General features: G+C 42.6%; 1 long non-coding RNA gene across 1 annotated transcript; it reads left to right on the top strand.

Annotated features, from left to right (window-relative positions):
* Positions 1–1,937: 1,937 nt before the first annotated feature.
* Positions 1,938–16,184, top strand: LOC144114402 (uncharacterized). Its single transcript, XR_013311030.1, has 6 exons — positions 1,938–5,053; positions 5,461–5,531; positions 9,086–9,192; positions 9,322–9,502; positions 12,182–12,339; positions 16,098–16,184. It is a non-coding gene; the product is annotated as an uncharacterized LOC144114402 (long non-coding RNA).
* The last annotated feature ends 435 nt before the right edge of the window (positions 16,185–16,619 follow it).

The following is a 16,619-nucleotide window of genomic DNA, read 5'->3' as shown; positions in this document are numbered from 1 at the left end:
AATTGTAGCCACCACGACTCCATCCTGAAGACTGCTGCGCTCGTCTGCGACGGCACAAGGGTAGGACACCACCAGGCACTGCAACGACGGTTCTGGCCTAGCTGCTGCTCGCGCCTGTATGGCCGATAATTGCATGGTGTTCTCCGTTGTTGCCTTGCGCCTGGCCGCCGTGCAACCGCCGTTGCGTGACCCAGTCTAGGCGGCTGGGCATAGCGACCGAAGACGGTGGTGCAAGATCGCGGCCTACAACGCTTCTAGCGTCGCTCATGTCGGTGATCGTGGACGCTGCGGAGGCTGCTCGACACTCGGTCATCAAGTACGTCGAGCACAACACGCGCCCTGTAAAACGACATTTCGCGATTTACTGGAGACGATGTCTGTGCAACGGTTCGTGCCCCACCCGTCGTCCGGAAGACATTGGCAAGGCTTAACAATTTCGGTGCTTAAATTCGATTGTACTGTAGTATATGTATTTTTCTGCTGTTCTTTACTCTTGTCCTTCGGTGTTTCGCATAATTGTGTTAATGGCTGTAGGTGTGCATTGTATTATTCGATAAACGTTCAATTTGTAGTGAAAATCTTTGTGTCTGGGTTTCTTTCTTTCTCTTTTACTTTTCAGCAGCAATAGTTCAGTCCTGTAGTGACCTTGTGGTAAAGCACCTGCGTCGCATTCGAGAAGTGCTGGATCCGAACGTCGGTGCCCGGGTAGTGTACCCACCGGGTATCTCGTGGGTACTAGATTTCTCCCTCCGAGTGCTCGGCTTTTCTGGGCTGAAAGGTCTAGGAAAAGGGTTTTCGACAGTGGTTTTAAGTTCCAGCACTCGCCTGGGCTGCGGGAAGTGTTAATTGCGGCTCCCATTGCCTCCCGGCTTCCCACTGCTTTCTTCAAATGGGTACAAACTTATCCCTGGGCCAGGTTCTCGGCTCTCCAGTGTGGACGGCTGCGGAAAGGAACCTGCACCTTAAAATCCCGAAAAGGGCTACAATTGGCCTTTACCGCTTGAGACGGGTGTCACTTGTTCGACAGCGGAACGAATCACTGACCCGCCAACGGAACTGTTTCGATGTCGTCATAATTTTTCTGCTGGCAAAACGATGAAAGTGAGATTGAGGGTACGTGAAGGAGAGCGCGTGAATTAGTGTGAGTGTGTCTAAGAGAGAGTGTCGAAGTGTTCTGTGTGCGCATGCACGTATGCTTGTACACATATATGTTACAGCTTGTCTTACAGGGGCGGACAAGCACGCACTTGGAGACATGTAAAAAAATGTACGCCGATTAGACGCAGTACACAACAGTAACGGTGGAGTGATTAGTTCCAAGCCACAAATGGGTCGCGTCAAGGGCGGCAGCAGATTTCCAAGTACACTGTAAAAAAATTCCGTACCTATAACGTAGACTATGTACGTTTTAAATACAGAACCACTTCTGCTTTCAATGAAACGTAGGGAATGACCGTATATTCAGTCCAGTATTGAAGGGAACGTCCGTGTTCCTCTGTAGTCGTTGCAGGGAAAAATACTAAACATTCAATTTAAGGGATCAAAACTTAACACGACAGGATGGTTGACCCCATCGACTATGTGTTGCACCAACCGCACTAATAACTTGCTTAAAGGCAGCAAAAACAGAAGATGCTTATGATGTGACGCCACTTTTACACGATGAACTGCTGGCCCGCGGACTATAGGCATCACATGACGTCCGATTTTTTATTTGTCTGGTTTACTCTTAGCCAACAATGTCCGCAAACTAGCATGGCGAACGACCGTGAGCATGTCTAATGTGATTAACACAATGAAGAGCCGAGGAAGGGTGATAACGCATTACGTTGCTTCAAGGTTGAGTGATTGGTACAAATTGTGAGCAACATTAAATAACAAAGGCCTTAATTTGCTATAATGTTAAAAGCTGACTTGATGAAATATTTTTTTCGCTACATTGCTAGCCACATGATAGAGTAACATTTAATAAAAATGTTACTGCAACATTTGCTTTCTGTGAGAAATGCTGCGTAATGAGGTCAACTGTTAGAAAACATTTAGACACAGACAATGGTTGGACAACTTCTCCAAAGTGAAACTGAACACCAGCTGAAAGTGCATTGCAAACATGATGAAAGTGCACAAGTTGAAAGCCGAATTTCCATCTGCCATTTGGTAAGGAAATTAACAACTGAGTAAACCAAAAGCATGGGCAAACAAATCTGTGAATGCAGTGCAATGTAGCAGTTACATCTTTGCTACACAACCATTAATCAAAAACACCAACTCCTTCATGGATAACAAAAGCACCGACACAACAACATATTGCTCAATGCAATGTTTAATTTCGTAGGTACCTATTGCCGCCCATTCATGCCTGCTCTTCCTGCAGATAAATGAAACGCCACCAAAAAGCAGCGAGCAGCCATAATTGCTGCAGTGACAAGGAGGATGTGCACCATCGATGCTGTTCCCCCATCCTGAGTAGGAAATAATAGCAGTTTTTTCTGGAAATACTCTGAAAGCACGAATTTTCTATCCATCATTTACTTAGCTTGCACTGACACGACCACATTGTGTACTCGGTACCTTTGACAAACAAGGGGCCAGCCAATAGGCACACAAGACTGTAGAACCTTACTAACTTGCAAAAAATCAATGCACAGAAAGAAAAAGCTGACCAAAAAATGAGGAATTCCTTATTTGCAGTTTTTATAAAATACTAAGAATGTGGCTAAGATATGGCATGAATATTGTTTTTTTCTGTTCACTTACAAACTTTCCAGCCTGTGCTAGCATATTACTGTGATGTAAATAATGAAGCATGCCAGCACTGTACAATATGCTGTAACACTTATGAAATACTCCCCTTCAAGGCTACCGCATGCCTCTTACATGCGGTAAAGTTTAAATCTGCCAAACTAGCTAGTCTGCAAGATGAGATGCCAAGCCTCTGACATCTGGCGATGTGTACCTCCCATGTAATTAGAGTGATTGGAGATGCTCCTTTTTGATGGCATTTCAGTTGCTGGGTGTGGAAGGTCCAGATATGAAGGGCAACAACTAGACACCAACTTTTTAAGCAACATCACAATAAGCAATGTGCCTTAGCTTTCCTTCTGTCCAAAAAGGAGTTTCATTTTCTATGTTCTGTGTTCACATAACTGCTTGCATGTGCACAGTTTGGCTTGCTGGGAAGTGCTTTCCTCTGTTAAACTACAGTTTTAACTCTGGCCTCAGTCTTCTGCGCCTTCTTAATTTTTTGCTAGCGTTCACCTTAAGTCGCGTACAAACTCACGCAGATCTCCACTTTTCTACATTTCCAGCTGTCACATCTTCTCTGCCTTCGTCATGTCCACCACTGCATCCAATGCCTTCAAGTCTGCTGTGTATAATCATTTTAATTAATCTGCCTACACATGTATTTATGTTAGTCGCTCTCCTCTCTTCGATGCCAATTGGCCCTGAGAGTAAATAAGTGAAATGGTAGTCTAATCTAGGTCTGAGCAATCACGCATTATGTTGAGTTTATTTTACCACGTTGGCCAGTAGAGAGTGGAAGGAAAAAAAGCTGCTAAGTGGAGCTCGACATGCCTCTCGACCCCTACACTGGAAAGCAGCAGACACCAAGGCATACGTAATCACTAACGACAACAGAACATGACAAGTGTGAAGTAATTCAGTAACGTTCGTCGCATTTACCACAGTGCATACTCGCTGCTCAGTAATTTATTACCTCATTAGACATTCTTCAAAGAGAGTGTACAATTGTGTTTTGTTTGAACATGGCACCGCAGTACAATGACAATCATTAACCTTGTGCCAACACAACATAAAATAAACTTCTGCCCAGTAAATGCATTGCTTACAGTGCCACCACGGCACCTGTTTAGAAAATAAGCTCAAAATATTAGTGACATTAAATTTGAGCAGACGGTAATTCCCCCACCCCCTCCCTAAAAAAATGAAAAAGGGTGCTCTTCCGACGGTACGTTTGTACGCTGTAATATTTGCGAGTCCAACTACGTGTGAAATTCAGATATAAATAATTAACGCCAAAGCATTCGGTTGAATGCGAGGCGCCAGGGCGCGGGCAAACAGTAATCGTCTTCAGGTATCCACTGGTGCCACGCCCTGAGGGCCACTGCTCGGCGAATACCATTCATGGCCACGTTCACATCCAACAAGCTTGTCACAAACATCACACAGGTGATGATGCAGCAGCAGTTCATCATTGCTGTTGGCCAGTGCTGAATTTTTTGGCGTGGTAAACGGAATCATCCACCGAAACGCGCGTCGACTGTTACTCGCCAGATTCTTGCAGTCCCACGAGGGAGAGCAGCTGTTCCGTCGGCTTCAAGTCTCCTCTTTCGTGCAGGGCCACTGGCATCGTAACGCACATTCTGCATGATCGTTTTACTACGCACCGATGCCGCACGGGACAGCGAGCTGTTGTATGTACACTCCAATGCAGCGTTCCGGCCACACACATACACACACACATACTAAAGAAACACAACGCGCAGGACGCACGCAGCGAACACGGAAGAACAAAAACCCATTCCATAGCGCCTGTTCATTCAACTCCACACTGCGCTAACTGCGCACATGTTTCCGACTGCGGGCTCGGCTAGCGCTTCGACTTCGCCATGGCTAGCCATGGCCAAGCTGCGCTGCCGCTGATGGTAATAACGTTCATGCAACGAAAAGAAAAAACAATATATCAAACGATTCAGGTTGTCAGCTAAAAAAGCTACCGTAAAATTAAATACATCTTATATGTTTTTGCCGTTGTGCGCCTTTGCGACATCAGCGACGTGAGCTTGAGCGTGAATACGCGAATGGCGCTATGAATTTCCCGTGTAGCTCCGTAAATTGCAAATGGCGTGGCTGCGCCGCTAACTTTTAGACATGCTTGCAGAGGTAGTCGGTGCGAACAGTTGGAAGTTCAATCGACTGGAATTGCTCAAGGAAAGTCAGCGGCACTGCATTTTTATTGTTTCTGTGCATTGCGAGTGACTTTGGCGGCAGCCACTTGGCAACGTCTCCGGTTTGGCGAAATTGTGAGAAGGTGAGCCTTTTGTTTTCAAATTTTGAAAGCGGTTTTTTGTTTGTATCGTAACCCTGCGTTTCGTCGCATGTTATGTTCACGATAACATCAGTACAACGTGCATGCGCTTTCTGTCTCTATTTAGAGTAATATTGGTCGATCAGCGTAAACTTTTGGATTCAATTAAGCACGAACTGTCCATGTTGGTACTGCGTGTCGAATGTGTTTTGAGATGATTCTGAGTGGGAGATGGTGTTCTGATAATTTGTGTACTACCAGATATAGTCTAGAGATTTGAAACCATTTGTCACACTGAAACAAAGTTGGAAAACTGTTTTGTGTTCATGCATCTGCTGTCCTTAAACTTGACTTTTCGGCAATCATTCGCATGGCTCCTTTGGATCTGGAAAATTGACTACTCTTGCTAGGGGTGCCTGGTAGCAGAGCTCCTGGGGACGCCCAGTGGGTCATTTGTTTGTCCAAGTGCCCAGTACCAAAGGTACCATTCCTGACATTTTTTCCCAGTCCGTTAACCTCATATTCCTTGCAAAGATTACAGTATGTAATCAGGTAGTAAAAAAATTGGTAACTTCTGCATATTTCAGAACAGTTCAGAGAAATGCAGCATCAGTATTCTCTCGGTAGAATTTCTGAGACCTGGATTCATTTCTTCTAGGACTGTGGCAAGCAGTAGGTCAACTGTACATAAATTTATTTTCCTCTGGTGCAAAGTAAAGAGTGCAAACGTCATAAGACAAGTCTCTAGTCTGTTTCATTCTCACTGCATTTGGCCAAAGCATAATATGAAATGCTGTATGTTTTATGCCCTAGTTTCCTTTACTTTGAGCAGTAGATATTGACAGTGAATAGCAAGGCAACTCCACTCGCTGACGGTTTTGCCTTCGGCAGCAATACAGGGAATACCTTACCCCATGTGTTATCTCGACAGACTCAAAACTGCGATGGACAGCTGCGTCCACAGCTGCTATCACCTCCCAAGTGCATGCGCTCGTAAGACACATAATAACTCTGGATTGCCATTAACATAGCCTTGCTCATTGCAGTTGCCGATAAACACCTCATAAGTGGTACTATTATGCACTCTTTTCTTTGGCACTATGTATGAGCTTCTGTTCTCGCACTTTCTAGAAATAATGCATGCAGTTTTGAAGTGCGAAAAGAGAATTTACGTGTAACTATATTGTCATGTCAGTATGTTACAGCCAAATTGTACATTGATGTCAGTGCTGGTGGTTTCTTTTCATTATTTTAGGAGAATGTTATAATTTTACCTATAGCAAATAATAGCCCTCACTAATTAGCTGATTTTGTCATGTCCAGTATTTTGATATGCTAAGCCACCAAAGCATGATTCAGAATGTTGTCAGAACTAAAGGCACTGAGTTTCGTGTCAGTAAAAAATGTGCTTTATACCCCTCTCACATGCCATTCCTCGAAGGCCTTTCCAGCAAAGGCACCATTTTTCACCAAAGGAGCGAAAGCTTAAAGGAGCAGCGATGCAGCTACACGGTGCAGCCCAAAGGTGAAAGTCGTTCAGGCTTAGCACCCGCTGCTATACTCGAGGTGGCTGAAGTGAGTGTTCTAAAATTAAAGTGGTGTATTCTGTTCATTCGTTGAGCTTTGACAATTTTTTTATTCTGATTGCTTCCTTAAAAGTACTGCAACAGCTACTCTCATCAGCAGGAGCAGGTTTTGTACGTGTATTGCCTTGGCCACCATGGGCGCTCGGTGTTGCCGCAACACTTTCACTGTCTTGAAACTTGAACATAAAACATAAACACCCGTACAAAAGCCAAAGCCAGACACACCTTTCGTATTTGAAAAAAATGTTTTCAAACATTATTAGCTTATCTATTTTTTTTATTGCTTTTACTTTTTGACTTTGGACGGTACTGCGATCACAGCTTCTCGAATGCCGCGTCTTCGGGCTTCGAAGGTCTCGGTTGAGCGCCTTCGCCTCCAAGGCCCTTAGCGACAAAGGCGCAACATTTGTACCGGGTAGCTGCACTCCTTACGCCTTTGGATATGATTCTCAAAGGCCTTTGCGGTGCCCATGTGACAGGGGTATTAGTGTGGTATGGCTGCTTGAACACCTGTCCCTGGTATCTCACAAACTGAATAAGGAAGGGAAAAGCCTCAGGGTGCTTGCCGACGTTTCGACAAGAGGACTTGTCTTTGTCTGGCAAAGTGTTCATCATTGGTGGGGGTTTAAATAAAGTTTTCACTTCGAGGCGAAAGGCCTGTTGTGTGGGACGAGGGTGCGATATGGGAAGGGCGTTACGATGGGGAGCGTGAACCTTGACCAGGCATGATAGCTGCTAAAGAAGAATAACCGGTTGACCTGCAAAACTGTGAAAACAAAAAAGCCCAATTCAGTAGAAACGAATCTCGGGGTATGGAGTGTGGATAGTGGGCTTGAATGGCTTTATGTCCAGCCGCAACAGGTGGCTTGGTATGGCTGGCTGCCTTTTCCTGAAAAACTAGGATAAAGGAATTAAGCAGCATGGCAGAATAAAATACCAGGGGGGGGGGGGGGGGCAAAATAATTTGAAGGAAAAAGAGAAAATGAGGGCAGGTTCGGAGAAAAGGCAAAAAGAAGGGGGAGGGGGAGGAGTATGGCAGCCAAGGTTCCGAGAAGGGATGTCAGGAGGTGCAGGGCGTAAGGTTAAAGTATAACGATAAATTAAAGAAAGCAGGAAAGGAGGGGGAAATTATGGGTTGGGAAACCTCTGACCATGAGCAAGGCCTTTTCAAATAATTATGCCAATTCCGGAATGTACAGAGCTGGCCACATTTAGTGCAAACATGTGAGCGCATGGCCGCACTCTTTAGAGGTCCACTGTGTGCGGCGCAGCCACTCATCGCTGCAAAATGGCGCAAGAGGAGATGCACCTGGATGTGGTGCTTCGTGTCATGTTACACTTCGATGTGTGGCAATGTCAGACACAGTGGCCCAAAGAGCACAACCATGTGCTCGCGTGTTCGCACTAAGAGTGGACAACCTTGTACTTGATTCTAAGTTTCCTCTGTATATGTTGACCCCAGACGAAAACAAGTTGTCTTGTCGAAACGGCAAGCACCCTGAGATTTTTCCTTCCCTTGTTCACTTTTTGAGTGTCAAGAAACCATCTGCCTACTCTCTCTGTACCATGCACTCCACATCTTGTACGGTTATCTTTGTATGTATACACCAGTGATAAATCATGAAGGAAATCAAGGGATTTGTATTTGTATTCCTTAAAACTTACTTTAAAGCTATATCATGAGGGTATAGTTGAAAATGTGCTACGGTGGCTTGGTTGTGTGTCGTGACTGGTTTCTCTTTATCAGGGCTACTTGACAGCCACCATGAAACGCAGGCTTTTGAAAAGTCGTTCCTCAAATAAAAGAGCATTTCCACTGTTACAATGGAAATGTTATTTGCTAAAAACTTCAATCATTGCAGTTCAGGGATTGATATTTTTCAAATAACTAACCTGAAGTTCAAAACCTGCAGAAGGAACTATGTAACTTCTTTCCTGCCTTAAAAATCCAGTACTTATTTGCCAGTTTCAGCAAGCAGAGGTCTGTTTCATGGCACATACTTTCCACTACCTTGCATGAAAATTGTGCAGTACAGGCCCACCATAAAACTAGGGGCATAGTATACTGCTTGTATGCAACTACTTTGGCGTTAGAGCATGCATAGCATGGTCTTAAAGTTATTCTTTTCATTTGCAACTGGTTCATAAAAGGCCTATTCTGGCAAAAGGCATTTAGCAAAATTATCTTCCTCTGAATGCTTCTAAGGATAACTTTAGTTCATTCAGGAAAATATATATTGACAATATCTCTTAAAGGCATGATTGTCCATATTAGCTCTTGTTACCTCACAGTATCTAGTTTTGTGCCTCCAGCATCACTGACTTGCATCATATGTTAAATAGAGTAGTAAAAAGCTCGCTGTTAGTTTAAACCACAACTCATGATGGGGCTGTGCACTTTTTGTTGTGTTACATGAAATATACTTATGTATGAAACAATTTCTTTCAGCTGCACCTCACATGATTCAAATTCCACCAGAAGAAAGGCTGCAACACAACATTGCTCACTACCTGTTGCTTTCCCAGCACATAACATGCCATAACATCACATAGCAGGTAAGATGTGAACAAAAACAGTGCATGTATATGTTCCACACATGCATTTTGTGTACTACCAACACTATGATATGATTAACTATGTCATGTAAGAGAGAGCACACAAATCATTTTTTGTATATATTGCAGCATGGTTATTTCAAGTTTTAAACTGGCCATTGAAACGACCCATTGTATCACCGCTGGTTACCTGGTGGCACTGGGGATCGAACTCTGCACCTCCTGCTTGCGAGGCAGATGCTCGGACCACTAGGCCACTCCTGCGGTCCCCCCACTGATGTTGCTTACACCAGGTGCTGTTAAAGCCCCAGTATGTATGTTAAATGCATTTTAGAAAACCATTCACTTCCAAAGTACCATTTCATCTTTATAGCAAAACCACAGTTCGCCTAGCTAGACAAACCTGCTGCATACAAGCCAGCAGAAGGGTTGCACGTACATGGTTCGTTAGGAAAACAAAAATCAAGCAGAGCCTGCCCTTCATGGTGCATTATACCCTGATTTTGAGCAATGATCAAGATAGGCAGATGGTCATTTCATTGAACACTTGCATGATACATTCGTAGAATCGAAAAGACAAGTACTATTGCAAAATCTTCAAACAATGTTTATTCTCAGAGAAAACATATCATGAAAAAAGTGTTGGATTATTTATGGTGCACCTTGTATGGGGAAAGGGGCTCCCACTTTGTGAAAGGCTTAATTTTGGAATAACGACAGCGTTTAGACTAGTTGGGTTACCATGTTTAGATAGTGGATGTGCTCAAAAAGACACTGGAAGTAAGCGCACTGTGTGGAAATCTCTTTCTGTATCCTTGTCTTTTTGAGCGCTTTCACGATCTAAACTTAATTTTGCAAGAGAGCAAGGAAAACAAATATTTAAATTCTGATAATTAAGGATAAAAGATCATGTTTCATTGTGTTGCTTAAAGTGTACATTGTATCGCTATTGCTGTATTGCAGCACTTCTGTCGTGGCCTTGCATTGCAGCCTCTTGACTTTTGTTTATATAATAGGCAGTCCTTTTTTTTATTCGATTGCAACACTTTAGGAGTTACTACAGAGTTGCGTGGTAGCGAACTCTCAGATTAACGGTTTGCATTATTACGCCAGCATAACTTGCTAAGTGTTTCACTGCAGTCTTGTTACTAGAACAGCCTCTTGAAAGTATTCAGCCTGGTGGTCATTGAGGGTTACTGTTCACATATCAAAATGCCAGATCAGCTGTATACTCTTTACAGCTACCAGAACTATGGTACATTTCATGACATGCTGGTTGAAGAGTGCTGGAGCACCAGACTGGGGATTTGGATGAAACAATTTTCTAATGTGTGCTCGGTATCACGCTGTTTTGTTCCAGTTGTGGAGAGGTTTTCTTTTCATATTTGTTCTGTCAAACATATAAATTTTGGGCAATATGTTGTTGCCCTTATCTTGTGTTCTCTTTGTTGTTGAAGTTTAGTATTTTTGGCACAAGCACTCCACTCTATTACTTTTCAGTATAATTTAAAATTTGTAGGGCACGTCATGAAGAATAAAACTTCTACTTGAATAATCTGCATGTGTTTATGTTCTCATTGTTGATATAAAAACTTAGTTGAGACAGCTTGTATTTTAGCTCTGGCTAGAATTTTTATGAGAGCCTCAGTAACATAATCACATGACCAACACAAACTCGGTATTATTGTTTGTGCAATGAAAAACAGTTTTAAAATAGTTATTAACAGCTGTCAGTGTAGGACTGGCCTAAAAAGTTTTGTGCTCTATGTAGCTCTTCTCTGAGGCAGGATTAATTCATCTGCACCTGCAGCCTGATACTGCCAAGATACCAATTCTTGGGTGAACTTATGATTTTTTTTCATTGAGCAAACTTGCATCATCTTGAAGCATGGAGCTTGAGCTGATTCTTAACAGCTCTAGTGTAGCGAATTTCATTATCCTCATTGCTTAGTTTACATTCACCTCAGGACAATGGCCTTTTCCAGTTTAATTATCTGTGTCTTGCACCAGCTACATGCCACACTATCAGAAATCACCTAATCTTATCTAGTGAGCTTATAATCAGCTATCTCCTGCTATATTTTCCTTAGGGTGAAATTCATTTTGTTGCGATACAATGCACAAGCTGTTTCCTGGCGTGGTGCTCAGCTTATCTGGAATGAAATGCTTAGGAAATGGGTCTCTGATTTCACCTTGAGTAGACGAAATTAACTTGTGCTAAGGCACTCTTTGGCCACAGATGCCCTTGTGCCATTAAAATCCATCAAATTCATTCTGTTGCCCTAAGATACCATTGGTGATTCATTCTCTGCATTGTATGTCCTGGCCAGATCCATTTTCTTCTTTTAATTTCTGCCAGAATATTAACAACTTCCTTGTTCATCCCTGTTATGGTTTCACTCGGTCAGTAGTTCTATTATTAATTATAATCACTTTATTGAAAACATATTTTGGGCTAAATGGCATCAAGTTTGCCACTCTGCACAATGATATATTTGTTTGGTCTTGTATGTCTTTACTTGTGTGGTAATGTTTATTTTGTGCTCACTGTCTAAACAACCTTATTTGCCTATGATATCCTAAGCCCTTCTATACCTATTTTCCTTCCCCCTGGCTCTTTCTCTTTTCATTCATTCCTCCTCTTTCCTTTACACCGGCCATTGGTCACAAGGCTGCTGTGGGAACGACAGTCAGCACTGGGCCCTTTTTTGTTCATGGAACCTGCACTGCTACTATTAACACTAATAGTACGTTATCAGTATTTTTGTGATACTGCATTTATTGTTATTTGTGAAGTAGTTGGCTAAGGCAATGGTAGCAGTGTTGGATATTGCAATATATTAAGCATATATCTCACTTGCAATATATCAGTGTGTTCACTATTACACTACCCTCTATTTCTTTCAGTTCAGTTATTTGGCTATAGATATATTGTGCTGCTTTCCTAGTTTAGTCCACTCAAACTAAAACTTTGCTCTTTGTGTCACAGGTAGAATCTACAATGATTGCTGCTCTGTGTCTTGGAAGCAGGAGGCAGTGTTCAATGGAGCCATGAACTTTCCTTGGAATTCAAAATCGCCTTTGCCGTATTATGCGCTGAACCACGAGTGTGAAGAGGAAAATGTCATGCCTTGGATTTCCGCAGAGGTGAGCCATTGCGGTGAATCCACCAGCACGAAAGACAGGGATGAGAAAGGAGACAAGACAGGTGCTGACTCGCGACTAAAGTTTATTGGCGTGAACAGGGAATATATAAAAAGCCAAGCAATACCATAAACCATGTAGTTACAGATAAGCATACAGGACAACATGAGTCAAAAATCGCCCTCAACATTTCCCTGGTCGAGGTAGTCCAACTCATTGTGTGTTAACACGATAGACAAAACACACATTCTTCACGGAGTCATAAGATGTGTCTAGCCTCGATAATCTCCCATTTAATCTCTCTGAATTTACTGCCAAAATGCGTGTTGCCAAAAGGAAAGGGTAGCAGACTTCACATCCCGTGCAGTGTACAGCAGAGTTACCCCAACCACCTAGCCAAGCCCCTACCCTCTTGTGTTCCTGTAGTCTTACATTCATACACCTTGTAGTTGCACCTACGTAAACCAGACTACAAGATAATAATATTTGATACCACATTCATTTTACAAGGTACATATACATTTCACTCTACACGTGTACTTTTCTCGAGCCACATTCACAGAATTATTCTTAAAATTTTACATGCTTTAGACAACGTATTAGGGGCCGAGAAAGCCACTTTTACATCATACCTTCTAGCCTCTAGCCACATTTTTCAAATTGTGCGACAATTTATGTACATACGGTAACACAACTGGTCTTTTGGCATCTCGCTGGCTGGCCCCAGCCTGATTGTGCCGGTCACTGCAAAACTGTCTCAGCTTCTTTAACAATTTATCATATGCTCTTGCAGTAACAAGGTTTGGAAATCCTGCGTTCGTTAACCTTAAAATCTGCTCTTGGAAACAAGTCGTCAGGCTGTGAAAGCATAATTTCATCAATTCTGAGCCCGCGCTAGAAAGTGCAATGCTATCTTTCACTAGCTTGGAATGGTCGACATGTAGCCAGGTAGCAGCTTAACACTTGCCAGCACACATGAAGTGTGCTGAACATCAAGGTAAGGTCCAAAAACCACAGCTCTTTTTCTTGGGACATTTGCTCCAAGGTAAACCAGAGATAAAGGCCTTGCTCCTTAAACAACTTGAGAAGATGTACAGGTCCCGAACTATCACAACCTTTATAAAAGACCAGAAAATCATCGACATAGCAAAAGATTTTTCCCCCAGCCCATGCACATTCTGGACAACTATTCTATCCACCCTACTCAAGAAAATATTGCTTAGCACAAGGTCAACCTTTGAACCACTACATATTCGAGACTTTAGAACACATACCGCACTGCGCTACTCTACAAACATGCTCTTCAAATAAATGCTATTCAATAACATGCTCTTCAGATAAATTTCAGAAAAGGATTCATGCAAAATTATCTCTGGTTATTTGCAAAAGCATCTGTCTACTTCGCATCTTGAAGATCCATTTCTTGTACTCAATTCGCAGTGTGGTTGAGTATCTTAAGAATGACAATCCAGCGGATTGTCTTGTGATTAGTGTCGATGTAGAACTATTTTATTCTATCCCGTATGAAGATCTTGTGAAAAGCTTATGAATGTGTATATCGGAGCACAACGATGAGCTCGTGTTTAGGAACGGGTGTGTAACATAAGTCTTTTTTGGCACTTGCCTCCTTTTATTTGAAGTGAAGAGCATGTTTGTGGAGTATGGCAGTGCGGCATATGTTCAAAAGTCTGCTAAATGTATCGATTCGAAGGTTGCCCCTGTGCTAAGCAATATTCTCTTAAGCAGGGTGGAAGGAATGATTGCCAAGAAATTGCATGGGCTGGGGGAAATCTTTCGCTACGTCTATGATTTTCTGGTCTTTTACAAAGGTTGTGATAGTGTGGGACCTGTACATATTGTGAACTTGTTTAAGGAGCAAGGCCTCTGTCTTAAGTTTACCTTGGAGAAGATGTCCCAACAAAAAGAGCTGCGGTTTCTGAACCTTACCTTGATGTTCTGCACACGCCATGTGTGCTAGCGATATTCACCCAGGAGTGTTAAGCAGCTACTTGACTGTTGGTCGAACGATTCTAAGCTAGTGAAAGATAGCATTGCGTCATCAAGTCTAGGCTCGGTATTGGTGAAGCCATGCTTTTATAGCGTGACAACTGGTTTCCAAGAGAAGATTTTAAGGCTAATGAAAGCATGATTTCCCAACCATGCTATTGCAGAAGCGTGCGATAAATTGTTAAAGCTGAGCATATAAGATTGGGCAAGTTGGTCTGACATGCTAAAGATAAGAATGGCGCAGCATCAAGTAACGAGGACAACAGGAGAGTACACCCACGCACAAGTGCCATCCTTGGAGCGGATGCAGAATCTAAGAGCGTGTACTTGACATTCAGCGTTGGCAGCCAAGGATCGGGCTCGTTCAATCTTTAACGTTCAAATCCGTGTTTCCTCGTTTTCTTGACTGTCAACGCTGAATGTCAAGCACGCGCTCTTGAATTTTGTATCTGCTCCAGGGTTGGCACTTGTGCGTGGGTGTGCTGTCCTGCTTTCCTCGTTACTTGATGCTGTGCCATTCTTCCCTTTAGCATGTTAAAAGCTGAAACCCCTTCGCACGGACTGGCATGATCAGGCTGGGGCCAGCCAGTGAGATGCCAAAAGACTGACTGTGTTACTGTACATACATAGATTGTTGCAAAATTTGAAAACTGTGGCCAGAAGGTATGACGTAAAAATGGTGTGTTCGGCCCCTAATAAGTTGTCTACAATCTGTAAAATTGTTAATAATTTTGTGAATTTCGTTAGGGAAAAGCACATGTGTCAAGTGAAACGTGGCAACATATATGTGCCTTGCAACCATTGCATGCATTGCATACCATTATCATGTGGTTGGGTTTATGTTGGTGAAACTGGAATGTGTATCAATGTAAGACTACAGGAGCATGAGAGGTATTTGGATATTGGTAGGGGTTGTAACTTATCTGCATATTACAAGGGATGTGAAGGCTGCTAGCCATTCCTTTCGGCAACACGCATTTTGGCACTACGTTCACAGCAGATTAACCAGAAAATTATCGAGGCTAGACACATCTTATGACTCGGCGACGAATGTGTGAGTGTGCTGCCCATAGCGTTAACATGCAGCGGGTTGGACTGTCTAGATGAGAGGAATGTTAAGGGCAATCTTTTACATATGTTGTGATGTAGCTTATGTGTAATTGTGTAGTTTGTGGCATGTGGCTTTTCTGTATACTCTCTGTTCACTTCAATAAACTTCAGTTGTGAGTCAGTGCCTGTTTTGTTTCTTTTCTCGTCCCTGTCTCGTGCTGATAGATTCAAATACTTGTAGAGTATATTCACTGAATTGTGTACTTGCAGAGGCTTGTGAAAAAACGAGAGGAATTTTCTTTCCTCTATGCGGAATGGAAGGTTGAAATTTTTTTACTTAAATGTTTGCAGCATTAAATTCTATTCGGAAAGGTAAAACCCACTTTATTGTACATTTTGTGTGCAATGGTGCCGGTGGCTGCATGCAACTGAAAACATTCGTCCAGGTTATCTAGCTAGCGTCCTTCTTCCTTGTGCCACATTTTCTGAAATAGTATTTTGTCAGATTTATTTCAATCAGAACTTCTAAGAACATATTGGCGATCACATAATGGTGATCACATAATTTGGTGATCACATATGACATAATTCAAAGCGTCATCATTGGTATTTTTTAGTCTGGGGCAGTACAATGAGAAGTACATAGTATATAGTAAAATTAAATATGACCATTTTAACATAAACAAAACTACTTTTTTTTAAAGGAAAATTTTGCTACCGAAGTGCTGGAGTGACATGGCATTATGAAGACGTGGACAGTGTGCTGTATTCATGATGGCACGAGAACTTGCGTACAGTGCTTCAGGTAACTGGAGAGTACCTTGGTGCTGTGCTTCTGCTAATGTAGCCAAATTATGTTTTTAATCTAAGAGTGTATCTGAAAACTTAAGCAAAAATTGAGTAGTATTTAGATATTCTTGCACCAGATACCACTGTGAGAATTAGTTATTAATGATGTGTCTCACATGTACCCTTGTCTGCTGAATATAGTAAGCATGGCTTTCGAGCTGAGTGCCTCCGACGTATGAAAAAAATGGCCACTGGGCTGCTCCACGACGCGTGGAGCAGCCCAGTGTAGCACATTCAGGCTTCATGGAGTGGAGAATGAAGGCAGTAAATAATTTAAGAGTAGAAAACACAGCACAAACCACAGGACCAGGAAACTGACAGAACACACCGACCCTGATGACACTCTTTTCATGAAGGATGTTATAAAGTTGCCTGTC

The sequence above is a fragment of the Amblyomma americanum genome, chromosome 1, assembly GCF_052857255.1.
Source record: "Amblyomma americanum isolate KBUSLIRL-KWMA chromosome 1, ASM5285725v1, whole genome shotgun sequence".
Taxonomy (NCBI): Eukaryota; Metazoa; Arthropoda; class Arachnida; order Ixodida; family Ixodidae; genus Amblyomma; species Amblyomma americanum.
The sequence above is the reverse complement of the archived record's forward strand: the minus strand, read 5'-3'. Positions and strand labels throughout refer to the sequence as shown.